This window comes from Fukomys damarensis, unplaced genomic scaffold (genome assembly GCF_012274545.1).
Source record: "Fukomys damarensis isolate Sample0158 unplaced genomic scaffold, DMR_v1.0_HiC HiC_scaffold_33, whole genome shotgun sequence".
Lineage (NCBI taxonomy): Eukaryota > Metazoa > Chordata > Mammalia > Rodentia > Bathyergidae > Fukomys > Fukomys damarensis.
This window is the reverse complement of record NW_022900945.1, coordinates 51,837,702-51,857,063: the sequence shown is the minus strand read 5'-3', so window position 1 is coordinate 51,857,063 and position 19,362 is coordinate 51,837,702. Positions and strand designations below refer to the sequence as shown.

At 40.1% G+C, this 19,362-nt stretch overlaps 1 protein-coding gene and 1 non-coding gene across 4 annotated transcripts in view; one reads left to right on the top strand and one right to left on the bottom strand.

Annotated features, from left to right (window-relative positions):
- Positions 1 to 19,362, bottom strand: part of Rprd2 (regulation of nuclear pre-mRNA domain containing 2) — a 92,550-nt gene that overhangs the window by 46,091 nt on the left and 27,097 nt on the right. The window lies entirely within an intron of this gene.
- LOC117284050 lies at positions 17,759 to 17,864 on the top strand. Its single transcript, XR_004515138.1, has one exon. It is a non-coding gene; the product is annotated as a U6 spliceosomal RNA (small nuclear RNA).

Here is a 19,362-nt window from a genome sequence, read left to right as displayed (position 1 = left end):
AAAAAAAAAAAAAAAAAAAAAAAAAAAAAAAAAAAAAAAAAAAGAAAAGAAAAAAAAAAGGAAATACCAAGGTTAGTGGAGAGAACATAGGCTTTGGAATCTAAGCAGAATGTATTTGTGATAATTGCTTATTATTACTATTATTATTGTTGACCCTTTTAACCAACTAATCTAGATATGACTCAGACAGACATAAGTCACCCTATCTACTAGAAGGGAACATTACTTTCAGTGGTAGGTGAGTGTCCAGGTAAATAACTTGGTCTCGCGTGCACATCTAGGCTAAGCCCACAGCAAGACTCAATCAGCTTTTTCCTTTTTGCAATGGGAATCTGCCTAGACGCCCAGGCTGTCTTAAACCTGTATAATCAATCCCTCATCTGGGCCTCCCAAGTAGTTGGGACGAGAGAGGTGCAGATCACCAGGCCAGCTAAATTTATTATCTAGACTGGACTAAAGCCACCTACATGTCACTGTTATACCGGGCCAATTTCACTATCCATATAAATAATCCATCACATTTTCAGTTTCTCAGGTTCCTTGATCTCAAACTCAGTGACCTCCAGAACCTCCACTGTGACCACACCCACACTTGTTACGCTTGTTCAACTTCATCAAGATTTGTGCCTGTTTATTTTTGAGACGAGTCTACCGTGTAGTTTAGGCAGGCCTCAAATTCTCAATGATCCTCCTGAGTGCACCACCAGGCCAAGCTGAGATACCTATTCTTTATTTTCTCTAACTGTTCAGTCTCTTCTACTCAATTATTTATCAATTCTAGAATTCCTGTATTTGATATATTATTTAAACTACTATTAAAAAATCAATACCCTCATTCTCTTTTCCTTCTCTCCCTAATCTAGCCTTCTCGCATGTACACTCAATAAAAATCTTAACTTGGACTGACCTAACTGAATGCTTTTACCAAACTTTATTTCTGCTGTTTGGTTTTGCCAAAGAAAAAACTATACCAAAAAGATCGAGGAGCTACTCCTATAATCTTAGCACTTGGGGTCTGAGGCAGGAGGACTGAAACAAGTTCAACATAGCGAGACTCTGTAACAACAACTGAAACCATCTAAACTGATAATCATTTTTCAACTGCCCACCCCCCATTTTTTTCTGCCCCCTGGTACAGAGAATTGAACTCACAACCTTGCACTTTCCAGGTAGGTTCAGTGTCACTGAGCTACATCCCAGCCCATGGCCTCCCAATGTTATGCAGTAGTCCTTTAGAATGTCTTTAATCAGATGTAAGAGATACTTTCATTTTTGTTCCTTTGTGGTAGTGGGAATTGAACACAGGGCCTTTGACTGAGCTACCTCCCAGATCCTTTGTCGCTTTACTAGCTTTGGGGTTCTATGTATCACTGAACTATTCTCCATAGGACTTTCCTTTTTTGTAAAATGACAACCTCACAGGGTTATTTTATAAGAACTAAAAGAAACAGGGTACATAAAACATTGAGGACAGGACTCGGTATACAGAAAACAATGCTGATTTAGTCAGCACAATCACATGCTCCTATGGCACTGGCTCCCACCACCTATGATCAATGGCTCTGCGGAGAGCCAGCCTGGGAGTCCTGCCACCAGTCAATGCACATACCTACTTCTAAGTCTATGAGGTACTGTGAGCTTCATTACTTATATTCCCAAATTACCTTGGTCTTTTTCTTTCTGTTACTACTCTTGATATTGAGCTAGAATTTCAGCAAATCTTTACTCCTGAACTGACCCCTTTTAATAAATTTCCAAGTCCAGCCAATTTTGTTTCCAGCAGTCTCGAGTTTATGCTTCTTTTCTTCCTCCTCCTCCTCCTCCTCCTCCTACTGCTTCTAGCTGGGCTTCATGTCCTTTCATATGCGTTACTACCACACCACCTTTCTAACATTATACTAATCTAGGTTTGGTTCTCTCAAATCATCCTCTATATTGTCACTAATTCATATTCTTTCAAAGGACTTTTTTTATTTTTGGTACCAGGGATCAAACTCGGGTCCTTGCACTTGCAAGGCAGGCAGCAGAACCACTGAACAGAGGACTTTTTGAGATAAGAGTCTCAATATGTAGTTTCAGGCTCATCCTAAACTCACTTTGTAGCCCAGACTTGCTGCAATCCTCCCGCCTCAGCCTCCCAAGTGCTGGGATCATAGGTGTGTACCACCATGCCCAGGTAAAATTTATCTTCTAAAATGCAAACATTACCCATTTATTTCTCATGTAAATTTGTCAATGATTTCCCACTGTTCACTGGAAACAGCTGAAACACAGCCTCCTCTTATTATTTGCATCCTACTCACTCTTCCAGTCTCTTCTTTAATGAATTACTCAGTTCCCAGAAACCTTGCTTGTTCCTTTTCTTCCTTTCCCCATCAGAATTTTCTTTTTCTGTGACAACCCATCCTGAGTAATTATCAGTGTCTCTATTCATCCAAAATTTTAAATTTGATTCATGTCAGATTCTGACTGCCACCACTTTTATCTCTACATCTCTCCAGAGATACCCCAGACTTACTACTTCTCCCAGTGCAAATCCTTTACTTTAGTCACAGCACTGTACAAATTCAGGAAGTGCAGCAGTGGCAGAGGTAGTCTGGGAAGATGACTAAGGGAAGAGCAAACTGAGAAGGCCCATCTTGAATGCTTTTCAACATTCTCTGTAACATGTTTCACGCTTACTTGCGGATGGGAACCTTCGCCACTTTCTCCCTTACAGCTCCACCTCAGTGAATCCATCTGCAAGTCCTAGTTCCTTCCCCTTGTCTTGCTGCCTGTTTCAATAGGCTAATTCTCTTCCTTTCAAGTCTCAGCCTAAAGTATCCTGCTTTTTTTCCAAAAAGTATCCTGGTTCCACAAGACTGGGCTGTACTTAGGCCTTTTACTGCACAACTACACTCGTGTACTTGCTTCTGTCCCTTTTAGGTTATAAACTCCCCAAAGGCTGGCATCTGCCCTTATTTACTGCCACATCCTCAATGATTAATTCAGTGCCTGTTAGGTGCCCCATTAACATTAGTTAAGAAGAGAGAAGGAGAACCGGGCATGGTGGTGCACACCTGTGATCCCAGCACTCAGGAGGCTGAGGCAGGAAGATCACTGTGGGTTCGAGTCCAGCCTGGGCTACAAAGTGAGTTCCAGGGCAGTCTCAACTACACAGTGAGACCCTGTCTCAACCAACCAAAAAAAAAAAAAGACAGGAGATGGGAGAGAGAAGGGAAGGGGAAGTAAAAAAGGATCAAGATGCAGTATGAGCAGGTGCCTATTTGCCATGATGAATGTATTTATTATGGCCCTCAAACATCTATTGTACTAATAAAAAAAATTAATCTCCACAGGTAGGAAAGAAGGCAAAGAGCATTCCATTTTCAATAGATCATGACCAAAGGTGCTGAGCGCAACTGTGCAATGAGTGTCTTTTGTCTTAGAGAAGGGAAAGGCTTAGTCTAGAGCTTTAGATCTAACAAACTTTTTATGTGCCAGGTACTGTTCTAAAGATGATGCAAATATTACCTGATGCCCGCACAATAATCCTGTTACCCTTCCCTTCTAATGGATGAAGTGAAATAAACTGTCCAGTGACACAGCTATTTAGTAGTAAAGCTGGGATTCATGTACCAGATGGTTTCAGAGTTCATGTTCTTTTATTAATTTTTCCCTCCTGGTACTGGGATTGAACCCAGGGCCTCTGCACTGAGTTACATCCTCAGTCCTATTTTTATTGTTATATTTTGATACAGGCTCTCCCTAAATTGCTAGGTTGTCCAGGCTCCTTTGCTGGGATTACAGGCAGGTGCCACCACGCCCAGCTAAGATTTCATCCTCTCAGCCACTATTTCTACTTCTGTTTGACCAGGAAGGTTTGCAAGGAAGAAAAGTGAAAAACAGGCAAAGATGACAAATTCTAGGGCCGGAGACTTAGCTTGGTGGTGCCACTGCCTGCCTCACAAGCACAAGGTCTTGAGTTCGATCTCCAGAAAAACAACACAAAAAGATGACAAATTCTAGTGAGACTTAAATATCCAGCTAAAAAGTTTTAGTGTTTATTCTGTGGACAATAAGAAAAAAGTCACAAAAAGCTTCTATACAGAGTTTAAGAAAACATGGTAAGTAATTTTAGTGTTAAAAGTAATAAAAAGAGGCTGGGGATTTAGCTCAGCGGTTCGGTGGCCTGCCTTGCAAGCGCAAGGACCAGAGTTTAATCCCCAGTACCAAAAAAAAAAAAAAAAAAAAAAAAAAAAAAAAAAAAAAGGGGGGGTTTCGACCACGTTTGGGCTTCAGGTTTTTGGCCAACCGGGAAGGGATCCTGAGCGATGCATCTTTAAAAAAAAAAAAAAAAAAAAGTAATAAAAAGACGGCTGGGGATTTAGCTCAGTGCTTCTGCCACCTGCCTTGCAAGTGCAAGGTTCCGAGTTTGATCCCTGGTACCAAAAAAATAAATATAATAACAATACAAAGAAAAAATAAAAAGCTAATAACACTATAAGGAAACAATCAAACTCATAATGTGTGATTTTCTACAGGATAACAGGCCAAGTCTCATCAATAAATGAGACTAAAATGTACTAAATGGATTAAGAGAGACTGATGGAATATAGTAATAAGATGTAATTAACTTGTTTTCTTTTATTAGTTATAGGTTTAAACTAACCAACTTTTTTTTGGAGGGGGTGTTAAGACAGAGTCTCGCTGTGTAGCCCAGGCTGGCCTTGAACTCTCAGTGATCCTCTTGCCTCAGCCTCCCTAATGATGGGATTACAGGTGTATACCACCATGCTCAGCTAACCAACTACAATATAAAATGACATTTTTAACTAAGTGAGGAAATCTAGATGTGGTCTGGTATAAAATGAAAAATTTTACAATTTGTTATATACATACACCACCTCCCCACAAGGCATATAATCATTATGTAATCTAAAGATGTAATATTAATAAAAAAAATTTTTAACATAAAATTTTAATGAAATGGAAATCAACTAAGAGAAACAATAATTACACGATCTCAGTCTGCTTACTGGTTTTTTGAGACAGGGTCTTCCTTTATAGTCCAGGCTGGCCTCAAACTCATGGCGATTCTCCTGTCTCAGCTTCCTGAGTGCTGGTGTGTGCCACCATGCCTGGTGTGATCTCAGTTTAGAAAAAGACTTATCTTTATATAAAAGATCAGAAAGGATGTAAAACCAAGTTTCTGTAGTACTGATTTCTAAGAGATATATGAATATATTCTTATCTTTGGCTTGCTTATATTCTAATTTTCTACAATATGTATTCTGTGTATGCTGCTTCTGTAATAAAAGGTTATTAAAGAAATACAATCATGCTTGCCCTGAAAATTTGACCAATCTTAGCGAGGCATGGTGGCACATTCCTATAATCCCATCTACTTAGGAAGCTGAGGCAGAAGGATCCCAAGTTTCAGGGTAGCTTGTGCAACTTAGTGAGACCCTGTCTCAAAATAAAAAATAAAAAGGGCTGGGGGTGTAGCTTAGTGGTGAAGCACCTCTGCATTTCATCCAGTATTTAAACTTTTTTTTCTTGATTAGTTTTTGTTTTCTTTTGAGGGGGGCAGGGATCAAACTCAGGACCTTGCACTTGCAAGGCAGGTGGCAGCATTATTGGGACAAATGGCAAAATCTTACTGGGGTCTGTGACTTCAATGGTAGCCTTGTATCACGTTCATTTACTGATTTTGGCGACCACGCACAAGGCCACAACAACTGCTGCTCTAAATCTGAACTGTACCCCGCCCCCGCATTCATATGTTGTGGTCCTAACCCCCCAAATGACTGTATTTGGAGACAGGGCTCAAAGGAGCACGTTTATAAGGGTGGAGACTGCAGACACCAGAGCTGGTATTCTGTCCCCCACCCTCCCTCCAAGGGAAGACACAGCAAAGACCCTGTCTACAAATCAAGAAGAAAGCCAGCAGCTCTCACTGGAAACTGAATAATGATCCTGTACTTTCCAATTCCAGAGTGGGGAGAGAACAAATTTCTGTTGTTGAAGCCCCAATGGCTATGGCTTTTTGTTATGGTACCTCAGGCTAAAACAACCTTATAAGAAAAACATCTTTGGGAAATGGACTCCAAAGTACTAAAGAGGGCATCTCCTCAATAATATAATATCAAATAGATCAGGAAAAAAGTGTCTGTGGAGAGAGCACTAAGTGATGTAAAGCAAATATGGTAAAATGTTAATTGGGGAATCTAATGAAAGGTATACAACAGAAGGTCTATGTAATATTCCTGCAATATTTTTTTTAAAGTTTGAAAGTATTTAAAAATAAGTTAAATCACACATAAGCTCCAACTCCTACCTACCATTCCCACACTGCCTCCTGGTCTAAGACACCATCTTTGATCACATTATTTTAGCAGCCTCGTAACTGGTCTCCCTGTACTTCTCTCTGTTCCACTTCAGATGAATCAAACCTCAAGAGCAAGCAAGAGATCCTGTAAAAATTCACATCTGATCATTTTACTCCACTGTTCAAGTTTCGTCAATAACACCCCGCTTACCAAGAGTAAAGATCAAGTCCTTATGATGGCCGTGAGTGCTGAGGAATCTGGCTCTGCGTTCGCTCTCTGATGTTTCCCTCACCACCACTCATTTTAGCCCAGCCACACTGGACACTTGTCTGACCCGAAGGCCTACACCACCTGGTATGCTCCTTGGCTTGAGGTTTGTTTCTTAAGCTTGCTGCTCCCTCTGCTGGGGACATTCTTTCCTGTAGCTATTCCTTTTCCCCCTCCACTGCCCTGAAAGCTGTGCAAATGTTACTTTCTCAGTGAGTGCTTCCCTGACCACCTCATTTAAAACTGCAACAACAGCTAGGCAGAGGTGCTCCCGTGCCCATGTCCTGAGCTACTCTGGAGACTGAAGAGGGAGGATCACAAGTTCCAATGAGCAAAATGCCCATCCCAAACAAAGAAAAAACTAATATCAAGCCAACATGTCTGTCATCTTCCTTGCACTATTTCCCCAAATAATGTGACTTTCCAATATATAACTTATTGGGGATTTTTTTTCCCCTTTGTGGTACTAGGGATTGAACCCTGGGCCTTGAGCACACTAAGCAAGCACTTTGCCACATCCCCAGTCCTTTTGTTTTTCTTTTTTAGACAGGATCTCAAAATAGACTGGGCTTGAACTTGTTTTTGTTGTTGTCTGTCAGCGTGTTTGTTTGTTTGTAACGGGGTCTCAGTAAGTAGCCAGCCTGGCCTTGAACGCCCAGTGATCCTCTTGCCTCTGCCTCCAGAATACCCAGGATTACAGGCCTGTGTCACCAGTGAGCCTGGCAAATGCAAGGACTTTTGTTGGTTTCTGTATTACTGAATTCTCAGCACCCACAACAGCGCCTGACTCATGGAAGGTTTTCAGAATCTACTTCTCAAATGAATACATGAGGAAAAAGGAGAAGGGAGGTAAAAAGAAAAGAAAAAAGAAAGAAGCCCTCCATTTGGTCTGGTTAACAACACCGTAAGGCTTCTGTGTGACTACAAGAGAGACAGGGCGGGACTTGTCCCTGGGACAAGGGAGCCCAGGGCGGTTGAGAGCCAGGGCCTCCCAGTGACTCCTTGGCAGCCTGGCACTCAACCCTTTCATCCCCATGGACAAGCAAGGAAGGGTTGACAGCAGGAATGTGAGGGCTATAAATTAAAACAGAAATGCCATCGAAATAAAAGTTAACCCGGGGGCTGGGGATTTAGCTCAGTGGTTCTGCCGCCTGCCTTGCAAGCCCAAGCTCCCAAGTTCGATCCCCAGTACCAAAAAAAAAAAAAAAAAAAAAAAAAAAAAAAAAAAAAAAAAAAAGTTAACCTGGTAGCACAAGGGTTAGGTAACCTTGCTCTAAAAATGGATAAAGTCAGCTAATACCTGAGTTGTAACCCTTGAAATATTCATTTTCATTAGCTTCAGTATGTCTTCTTTTGTACAATAAGGATGTTAAAAGGAAATACAATGAAAAAGCCACTATTCATTATTATAGAAAAGCTAGAAACATGAAAAGAATAATAAGGGAATAGTTAAGTAAGTTTATCTCACATTACATTGTTGGTAAGTATATGTAAATAGCATGAAAATGTTTGTGCTTGTAATCCCAGCACTTGGGAGGCTGAGGCAGGAGGATTACCTACAGTTGGGGCCAGCCTGGAATACATAGTGAGTTCAAGGCCAGCCTGGACTACAAAGAAGTCCTGTCTCCCAAAAAAAAGTTTGTTTGGGTAAAAAAGAAAGAAAGAAAGAAAGAAAAAATATACGTATACCAACCATTATGTACATACACTATTAAAAGGTGAATAGCTGGGCATGGGGGCTGATTCCAATAATCCCAGCACTCAGGAGGATCACCCCAAGTTTGAGGCCAGCCTGGGTTATGTAGTGAGACCCTGTCTCATAAATAAACATGTATATATGAAAAATAGATGCTGTCTTCTAAATTTTCTAACTATAGTTATAATATTTTTACACAAAAAATGAAAGCAAATAAAATAATTTGGATTAAGTGCCTATAATTACTTTTGACTTTGATATCCTATAATTAAGCGTTTGTGAGGACACAGTACAAAAAAATGGCAGTGCCACTTGAATATTTATTTTGTTTTGTTTTTTGAAACAGGGTCTCGCTATGTTGTCAGGCTGGTGTCAAACTCCTGAGCTCCAGACACTCAAGCCTCAGTGTCTGGGAATGTTAGCATCCTAGCTCCACCTGAATATTCAAACAGAAGATAATTACAAACTTTTCCAAAGAATTCTTCTTTTGAAAAGGTAAATCCTTCAAATTCCTTAAAACCAGTTAGTTGTCTCGCCAGGTGGTACACATTTGTAATTCTCACGCTTGGGAGACTGAGGCAGAAGGATCGTAGCAAGTCTCACTGAACTACATAGTGAGTTGAAGGCCAGCCTGAACTACAAAGTGGGCCCCTGTCTCAAAGAACCAAAACAAGCAAACAAACAAACAAGTCACTTAGTTGTCTTACTGAGGCTTACTAAGAAAAAATTATTTGAAAAAACTATTAAGGTAGTAGAAAGAAGAGGAAGCACACAGGAAATCTAAGTGTCACACTGCTCTACCACTACGTGAGGATAATCATGTTCATCCAAACTGGGACATTTTGAGAATGAAGATGTTACATCAGGACATCAATTATGTTAGGCTGCACTAAAACCACAAACCTAATCTTCTACAAAATGAATGTGCTTGAAGAGCTTTTATGTCTCTTTGAGGGGTTTAAAATACTATAGTTTTCTTTATTGCTTATGAGCCTAAATTACTGAACAAACAGTGCCATACTATACAGTGCAGAACTCACAGGAACTACTTTGCTTATGAGACTGAATGTTTCTGGTGGGTGGATAGCTAGCTATGTGTGGGAGGCCCTCAGTTTAATCCCTAGCACAAAGAGGAGGAGGAGGAGAAAGAGAAGGGGAGGAGGAAGAAAAAGGAAGGAGAGGGATGAGAAGAGTACCTTAATTTTTTGCGAGGGGGTTCAGATTCACCAGTTTATCTGGGGACAGATTAACAAATGTAAAATATATCTTTAATTACTTCTCTGATCAGATGTTCTTGTCAGGATCAACAATGTACTAGTTCTGTAACACCAATTATGAGAACCCTGGCACTGTATCGTCCCTAATAGCCAAAAGCATTATCATACGCCCTGTAGAATGAAGTACGAAGAATATCCTTACACAGAAATTTGAGATTTCAAGAGCTATATGTTATTGGCAATCACATTATACCAGCAAATAGCTTATAAAATTTCATCTGTAAGCAGTTAGTTGTCCTAGTTCCCCACCTTCCCTGGCAAATATGCAAATCCTTGGATGCTCAAGCTCCCTATATAAAATGGCACGATATTTGCTTCTAATCTAGGCACTTCCTCCTGTTTTTTTTTTTTTTTTTTTTTTGGTGTGTGTGTGTGTGTGTGTGTGTGTGTGTGTGTGTGGTATCAGGGATTTAACTCAGGACCTTGCACTTGTGAGGCAGGAGCAGTGCCACTGAGCTAAATCCCTGGCCCTGCTCCTGTATTCTTTTTTTTTTGTACCAGAGATTGAACTTGGGACCTTGTGCTTGCGAAGCAGGTGGTGGAATCACTGAGCTAAATCCCCGGCCCATGCTCCTGTATTCCTTAAGTCATTTCTAGATCACCTGTAATATCTAATATAATGTAAATGCTATGTAGATATGAACACAATTATACATACAATATTGCTATATTGTATTGTTTAGGGTATAATGATGCGGAGGAGAGACAGGAGGGAAGGGAGGTAGGTGTGTGGGTTAAACAAATGTTCAAGGGCAAAGGCAATTAAACAAACACTAGAAATACTGATTAAAGGCTGAGGATTTAACTCAGTGGTTCCACCACCTGCCTCACAAGCACAAGGTCCTGAGTTCATCACCAGTACCCCTCAAAAAAAAATTCTGATTAAAGAAGAACTAGGATAATGAAAAATAGAAGAACCAGACGGTTGATTCACCCTAAAATCTGCTGGTATTGCAAGCAACAAAATATTCAACTAATTTCTTCTTCTCTTTTTTTTTTGGTACCAAGGATCAAACTCAGGACCTTGTGCTTGAGTCAGACATTGGCACCGCTGAGCTAAATCCCTAGCCCAACTAATTTAATTTTTTAATATAACTCGCCATCTGAAACTATATATAATCAGTCATAGTATATTCATATTTCTGTACAAAACTGCTCATCAAAAATTCACATTGTGATCAGTAAATAATTTCAAGCCTAACACCTTTCTCTCCCTCCCTACCTGCCTTCCTTCCTTGGCAGTACTTGGGATCAAATTCAGGGGCACTCTACTCTCCAGCCCCTATAGTTCTGAGTAAGTTGCCCACGTGAGATTTTAACCTGTGCTCCTGCCTTACCATGCCAGCTCTAATTTCATTTTAAGAAAATGTGGTGTTTACACACAATGGAGTACTACTCTGCCATAAAGGATAAACCTGAGTTATTTGTAGGAAAATGGATGCACCTCGGGACCATAACATTAAGTGAAATAAATCAGACACACAAGCTTAAATATTGTATATGGTTTCCTCATATGAAAAACTAAAATTATAAAGAGCAAAATAAAAGATATTAACAAGTAGGGAGATAGATCTTCCTCAAATGGGAAGGGGTTCAAGAGACGGAGGAAAAGGGAAGCGAGGAGAAAGGGATGAAAAAAGAAGTAAGATGGGTTATGTCCATGTACCTACTTCTCACAAGGAATGTAATCCGTATGTACTGCAGACATGTACTAATACAATAGTTTCATTTTATATACTGATTTTATAAACTCAGTGCCAAATAAAATGATTTCATTATACACTGATAGAGCCATATCTAAATGAAAAATTTCAGTGGTCTGTTAATATTAAGGTATCAACCCAGCAAGCTCCTTAAGTAATTTACTACTTAAGGATACCTCTTCACCACCTGCCTCATAAGCAGAAGATCCTGAGTTTGATCCCTGATACACACTCACACACACACGGAATACCTCTTGAGGGACACGGCTTTAGCTCAGTGGTTCTTCCACCTGCCTCCCAAGTACAAGGTCCCAAGTTCAATCCCTGGTACCAAAAAAAAAGGATACCTCTTGGGGTTGGATGTAGCTCAGTGGTAGAGGCCCTGAGTTCAATGCCCAGGGAGGTGGGAGTGAAAGAGACAGAGACAGAGAGACAGAGTACAAGAGAATCTGTCAAATATTATATACAATTACCTAAAGTCTCCTAAATTCAAAATTTCTCCAATTCTAAGGAAAAAATTGTTCAGCATTACCAATTATCTGTAATAGCCCAAAGAATAATGTAACCTAAATACCCACTAACAAGCCAAATGATTTATTACATTCACAAATTTAATAAAACTATTATCAAATACAAAAGCCTTCAGAAAATAAAAAATGGTTTTAACACTAAAGGTAAAGAAACAAGGGCTGGGATGTAGCTCAGTGGTGCCATCCCTGCCTGGCACGCACAAGGTCGTGAGTTCAATCCCAATACCCACCCAAAAGACCTAAAAGATATGTCATTCTTGTCTCTTGTTTCCCTTATTTTCTACATCTAAGTTGTCACCTCCCCGCCCGGGACTGAACTCAGGACCTTGAGCTTGTGAGGCAGGGGCAGCACCACTGAGCTGAATCCCAGCCTTCATCTAAGTCTTCTTAATCCTACCTTTTTATCTAAGACTGTATTTCACTGAATCTAAAATATTGTTGTTTCTATCGTTTCATTTTATGAACCGCTAAGACATTTTATATGCAATTAATTGAATGAAACCATCAACTATAAGCTATCAATTTCAAAAATGTTAGAACATGTGGTAAATTATGTACTTTACATATCAAGGAACAAGTTTCTAATGTTTGCCCACTCTTGTGAATTCAAGTCCAGCTGGGTCCACACAGAAAGACCTTGTCTCAAAAAGGGGAGGAGGGAAAGGGGGAGAAAGAGGGAGGGATGGGAGCGAGAATAGAAAAGAGCCCGACAGACGGCAAAGGTTTTCATCCTTCATCATGGCAGCACTCAGTGTCACACTCCCGGTACAGAAATTCCTCTCCTCTCCCCTATCCTTTCCCCTTCCCTTTCCTTCCTTCCTTTCTTTCTTTTTTTGGTACCAGGGATCAGGCTCAGGCCCTTGCGCTTACAAGGCAGGCGGCGGAACCACTGAGCTACATCCCTGGCCCCTAGGACAGCAGTTTCTGTCAAAAACATGGTGTGCCCTTATCTGCCTTATTCACCCTATTTTGGCTCTTTCCCCAAGTCAAAACAACCACGAAAAGTAAACATTTTGAATTGATTCAAGACACTGAGGCAGCTGTGAGGGCACAACTAGAGATACTCAAGAAAGAGGACTTCCAGAACTCAGGAGGCTGAGGAAGGAGTCTCGGAACTGACTGAACTACAGTGAGGCCTTGTCTCAAAGAAAAAAACTGCAGGAAGGGCGATATAAGTGTCCAGAGTGAGGGAGAGTATTTTGGGGGGTATTAATAGCAATGTATCTTTTACTGTAATATTTTTTAAATGTAAGCAGTCACTGTACTGTATTTTATTTATTTATTTTGACTAGCTTCTGTTTAATCACTGGATTTCAGTTTTTACAAATAATCATTTTAGCTGGGGCTTTATCTCAGTGGTTCCACCACCTGCCTTGAAAGTGCAAGGTCCTGAATTAGATCCCCAGTACCAAATAAAACAAAACAAAAACCAAATAATCGTTTTAAGACTGTTTTAAAGTTTAGATGACCGAAGGGGAGCACATTTTCCCTTTTCATCCTCAATAGCACAACCCATTATTCACATCAATGAAGAGTAATACTAATCTAGTTAACACAAACAAAACAACTTCTCTGGGCATGCTGTGGTACGTGCCTGTAATCCCAGCACCCAGGAGGCTAAGGCAGGAGGATCAAATAAGAGTTCAAGGCCAACCTGGGCTACATAGTGATCAAGGCCAGCCTGGATTATATAGTGAAACTGTCTCAAACAAAACAAAGCAAAACAAACAACAACAACAACAAAAAACTAAAATATTTCCATTGTGAAGTCAGAACACATCAATTTTTAAAAAAATAAATCTTACACATAAATATATGTTTTTCCCGGTACAGGGGATTGAACTCAGGACCTTGTGCTTGGGGAGCAGGCACAATGCCACTAAGCTAAATCCCTGGCACATATCAATTCTTTTACAAATATCTTGGTAATTTACTTTTAAAACGTTATCACAGGCATAGCAGTGATGCCTGTAATTCCAGCACTTGGGAGGCTGCAAGGCCAGCCAGGGCCACATAATGAGTTCAAGAACAGCTTTAAATATATATAGTGAGACCTTGTTAAAAAAAAAAAAACACACACCCAAAACTTTATCACAACAATCTCACTCTCCACACCTTATACTTTCAGTCCTTAATAGGTAAGCAAGAGTGGGCCAGGGTTTTAGCTCAGTGACACTGCACCTGCCTTGCAAGTGCAAGGTCCTAAATTCAATCCCTGGTACACACACACACACACACACACACACACACACACACACACACACACAAAAGTAAGCAAGAGAAATACTACAAAAAATAGGAAAGACAACTTGTGAGAGAATAATATTATTCATAGGCTGTTACCTGACATTTCAATGTCAACATTACCACTAACCACAGAGGACATCAGAGACCAAGAATTGTAAAATTTTTCATTTATAAAACCAGAATTGTCCATACAACCTTTGCAACAATGACAGCCAACCAGTTTCCATCGATACTCTGCTCTGCCTTTTTCCCGCCATCGAGTAATAACACACACACACACACACACACACACACACACACACACACAGTGTACCCACCCTGCAAGAAACAGTACAGCCTGCTGAACATGGTGGTGCACGCCTGTAATCCCAGCACTTGGGAGGCTGAGGTAGGAGGATCCCCTGTGAGTTCAAGGCCAGCCTAAACTAATAGCAAGATCCAGTCTCAAAACAACAACAAAAACAAGAAACAGTATTCCCCGTTGCTCTAGCTGTCAAATTCAGCTTTGGATTGTTTTGAAACTTCCACTGGTTTACAGAGAAATTAGAAAAATAAGGACATATTTTATTTAAGCTAAAGAAAAATATATCCAAATTAAAGACTTTTATTATTCTTCCGAATTTTCTGGTAATTAAAATGATCCTCAGTAGCAAAGGAACTAGCAGAAAGAATCAACAACTGGGATCTCATCTTATTAAAAAGCTTCCGCACTGCAAAAGAAACCATCAACAGAACGAAGAGACAACCTACAATGTAGGAAAAAATTTTTACCAGCTGCTTCTCAGACAAAGGACTATTATCTAGAATATATAAAGAACTCAAAACAATCAGCCCCCCCAAATATAAAGACCCAATTCAAAAATGGGCATCTGAAATGAACAGACATTTCTCAGACAAGAAGTAAAAGCAGCAAGTAAATATATGAAAAAATGTTCCACATCACTGGTCACTTGAGAGATGCAGAAGAAAACAACACCAAGATTCCACCTCACCCCACAAAGAATGGCTGCTATCAAGAAATCAACCAATAACAAATGCTGGTGACATTGTGGGGAGAAAGGAACCCTTCTCCAATGGTGAGAGTGCAGAATGGTGCAACCACTACTGAAACAATATGCAGATACCTCAAAGAACTAGGATTAGAGGTTCCATTTGAACCAGCCCATCCCTCTGCTGGGTGTCTTTCCAAAAGAATTAAAAGAATCATACCACAGTGATATATGCACACCAATGTTTATAGTGGCACAGTTTGTAATAGCTAAAACTTGGAAACTGCTCATTTGCCCATCAGCTGGAAACTGGACAAAGAAGATATGGTTTTTTTCTATAAAATGGAATACTACTCAGCCATAAAAAATGAGAAATTAGAGTCATTCATAGGAAAATGGATACATACTGAGGATCTACTCTTAAGTGAAATAAGTCACACACGTGTAAATACTGAATAGTTCCTCTGGTGTGAAAAACTATAATAGTACACAAAATTCTAATGCGATAATTAATAGTATGAAATAGGAAGAAAAGGGCTAAAGGTGTAGGGAAAGTGGGAAGGGTAGGGGGAAAGGGAATAAGGGAAAAGAAAAAAATATGAAAAAATGGAAATAAAGCGTTTGTAAATGGGGAGGGGGGGTGAAGGGAGGGCAGGGACAAGGGGAAAAAATGAGAACCAAGACCTGTCATGTGAAGGTACAGGATCCCAGTAATGAATGTAACTGTACTGTATACCTAGATTGTACCAATAAACTCAATAAAAAGAAAAAAAAAGATGAAAACGATTTTTAATGTCCTCAATTTGCGATATAAATCCTATTAGCATCCTTAGTTTTTTGTTTGTTTTGTTTTGGTACCTGGGATCGAACTCAGTACCTTGTGCTTGTGAGGCAGGCGCGGTGCCACTGAGCTAAGCCCCTGGCCCCTGGTTTGGTTTGGTTTTTGAGTACTGGGATTAATGTGCCACCACATTTGCTTTTGTTTCCCAGAGTAGATTCAGATTAAACATTTCTGGCAAGAACACCACATTGCTAATGGCTAGGGATTTAGCTCAGTGGTTCTACCACCTGCCTTGTAAGCACAAGGTCCCAAATTCAATCCCTGCTAACAACAACAACAACAACAAAAAGAATACCACACTGGTAACACTATGTACTGCCCACTATATCACAGCAAGAGACACATCATTTTCAGGCCGTTCCTTTACTGTTGAAGCCAAATTCTCCATTATAAAGGTATACGTTTCCCCCTTACAATTCATAATGTGATTGATGATTTGTAGTTAATTCAATCTATAGTTATCTATGAGGTGATACAAACTGTAACAATATACTATTCTTCAAGCTAGGCATGGTGTCACACACCTGTAACCCCAGCACTCAGGAGGCTGAGGCAGGAAGATCGCTACAAGTTTGAGGCCAGCCTGGGCTTCCTGGAGAGACTCTGTCAATACATACATATACACATATACTATTCTTCAGCAGTCTTTCACCCAGTGGTTTAACACCTACCAGTTTTCTTTGCTTGAATTAAAATGGAATTTTCTTTTTTTTTCCCCGTCTTCTAAAATGGTATTTCTAATTCTACACTCAATAGTTGTCTTTACACCTTTCTTAGCATTCTCTGCTCTTTTAGTGAATATCACTATGATTCAAGCCAATTTTTTTCATTCACTACTGTCATTCTTTTTGATACTAAAATGTCCCATAATCTTAGCACCTCCTGCCTTTCTATACCAAGATGTTACATGGGGCCTAGTGTTTTCTTTTTTCTACTCTGTGGCATGACATTTTCTTTATTGTATTTTTCAGTTGTAGAGGGTTTTCTTCATAGGAAGATTTTACAGTCTACTGGCACAACATGGTTAGTGTTTACAGAACTAGGCAGATTTTTGAATTCCTCACCCCCATGCTGAGAACTGATCCAAGGCCTTCACACTGAGCTATAGCCCCAGTCTTTTTTCTCAAATCCTGAGACAGATTCTTACTAAATTGCCCAGGATAGGATCGAAGTTGAGATCCTTCTACCTCAGGTTTCCAGAGTGCTGGATTACAGATATATGTCAACACAACTGGCCATTAACTGATCCTGATAGTTTCTTTTTTGCTGTTGCTGTTCTCTGTTTTGACACAGGGTCTTATTCTGTATTCAAGGCTGGACTTGGAACTATGAAGCCCAGGAAGGCCTGGAACTCACAACAATCCTCCTGCCTCAGCCTCCCAAGAACTGGGATTACAGGCGAGGATCATCCTGCCTGGCTTTGAAGAATCATATTTCCACTTTGCCGATTTTTATTTTATCTGTCCTTTGTGTTCATTAATTCTTTCCTGTTTATTTTTTTCTCTTCCTTTCTTCAGGCTTCCTTGGGTTTCTTCTGTTGCTCCTGTCTAACTTTTTATAAGATGTGCTTAGGTCTTTAATTTTCAGACTCTTACATTTTATGCTATAAACTTCCCTTATGCTTTTTGCATCCCAGCCGAGACATCTTTCATTAATTCAATACTCAGGCATCTACCTCCACTTACATATCTAAAAGACATCTCAAACTCAACATATCAAGACCAAACTCTTGACTTTTTAAAACCGTGTTCCCTTAAAGTCTTTGCCACTGAGTGAATGGCACATCCATTCTTCTCTCACTCAGGCCTCAGTTTGGAATTATCTTTGATTCTGCTCTTGTTCTGTACTCTACAATCTGTCAGCCATCTGTTCTACCTCCAAAATACACCCAGAAACTGTGCCCACTTCTGTGGCATGCATACGAGACTTGGAACAGGACTGAAAGATCAGCATGGCCCTTGTGAGAGGGTGACACACAAATTAGAGAAATGTTCCTTGAAATATATACATATATATTTGTATTTATTTACACTTAAATACACACACATCTCAGAAACAATTTACTGCTCATCACCCCTATCTCTGTCACATCTCTCTAAGCCACCAGCATCTCTCATGAGAACCACTGTCACACTGCACGTCCAGGTGCAGGGCTGGGGTGCAGTTCAGGGGCTGCACGCTTAGCCTGAGGGAGGTTTGACCCCCAGGATCACACACACACAAAATAATAAAGCAACAAAACAACCCTGCGAGGATTACTCCTCTCTGCGTAAAAGCTAAAAGACCTCCCCTATCTGCACGATCTCTTCTAAGAAATTTCCTCTCGCTGCCTTCTAGCTGCAGTGTGCTGGAAGCCAGACACGATCATGCCTTAGAGCAGTGACGGCAAACCGCCCACTACAGCACCTGTCACCGCTGCCTTAGTCTGACCCTGAACTGTCTAGAATCCTTTTCCTTGCAATATCTACAGAATTAACTCTCAGTATTTTCAGGGATTTACTCAATTCTTACTTCTCAGTGAAGCCTATTTCAACTTTTATTTAGTATATGGTAGTTTACACATCTTTTACCCAAAATGCTTGGAACCAGAAGGGTTTTAGATTTCAAAGCATTTTAAACTTTGAATTTTCAGATTAGAAATATTAAGCTTTTACTATAAACTGTCTACCAAGTCCATTCCCATCATGAATTCCAATGTCCTTCATCTTAATCTTTCTACCTTTTTTCCCAAAAACTTTATCACTTTTTTTTTCTAAAGTTTTTTGAGACAGGGTCTCACTATGTAATTGAGACTGACTTAGAACTCACTATGTAGCCCAGGCTGGCCTCGAACTCACAGTGATCCTCCTGCCTCAGCCTTCCAAGTGCTGGGATTACAGGTGTGCACCACCACACCCAGTTATCACTTTCTATCATAGGAAATTATCAATTATTTAAACTGTGTTTATTGTGCCACTTATTAAATGTAACTCCACCTTAGCTAAAGTAAGAAAATCACAAATGTGACGGTAGCCTTAGCAACTTGGTGACTTAGGATGGACACTGTCTCAAAAAGCAAGCAAAGGAAGGAAGGAAGGAAGGAAGGAAGGAAGGAAGGAAGGAAGGAAGGAAGGAAGGAAGGAAGGAAGGAAGGGCGGGCCAGGGAACATAGCTCTGAGCAAAAGCATTGGGCTCAATCTCCAGAATCCCTCACCTGCCAAAAACCTAACAAAGAGCTGTATAATATAAAATATTTAAGCCGTGTGTGGTAGCACATGCCTGTAATCCCAGCACTCAGGAGGCTGAGGCAGGAGGATCACTGTGAGTTCGAGACCAGCCTGGGCTACATAGTGAGTTCCAGGTCAGACTCAACTACATAATGAGACCCTGTCTCAAAAAAAAAAAAATACACACACACACACACACATAAAATATTTAACTTTCTAAATCTTGTATTAGTAGACAAAATACATCATTAATCGGTTTTATTTTATATTTTTATTGAGTTTATTGGTACAATCT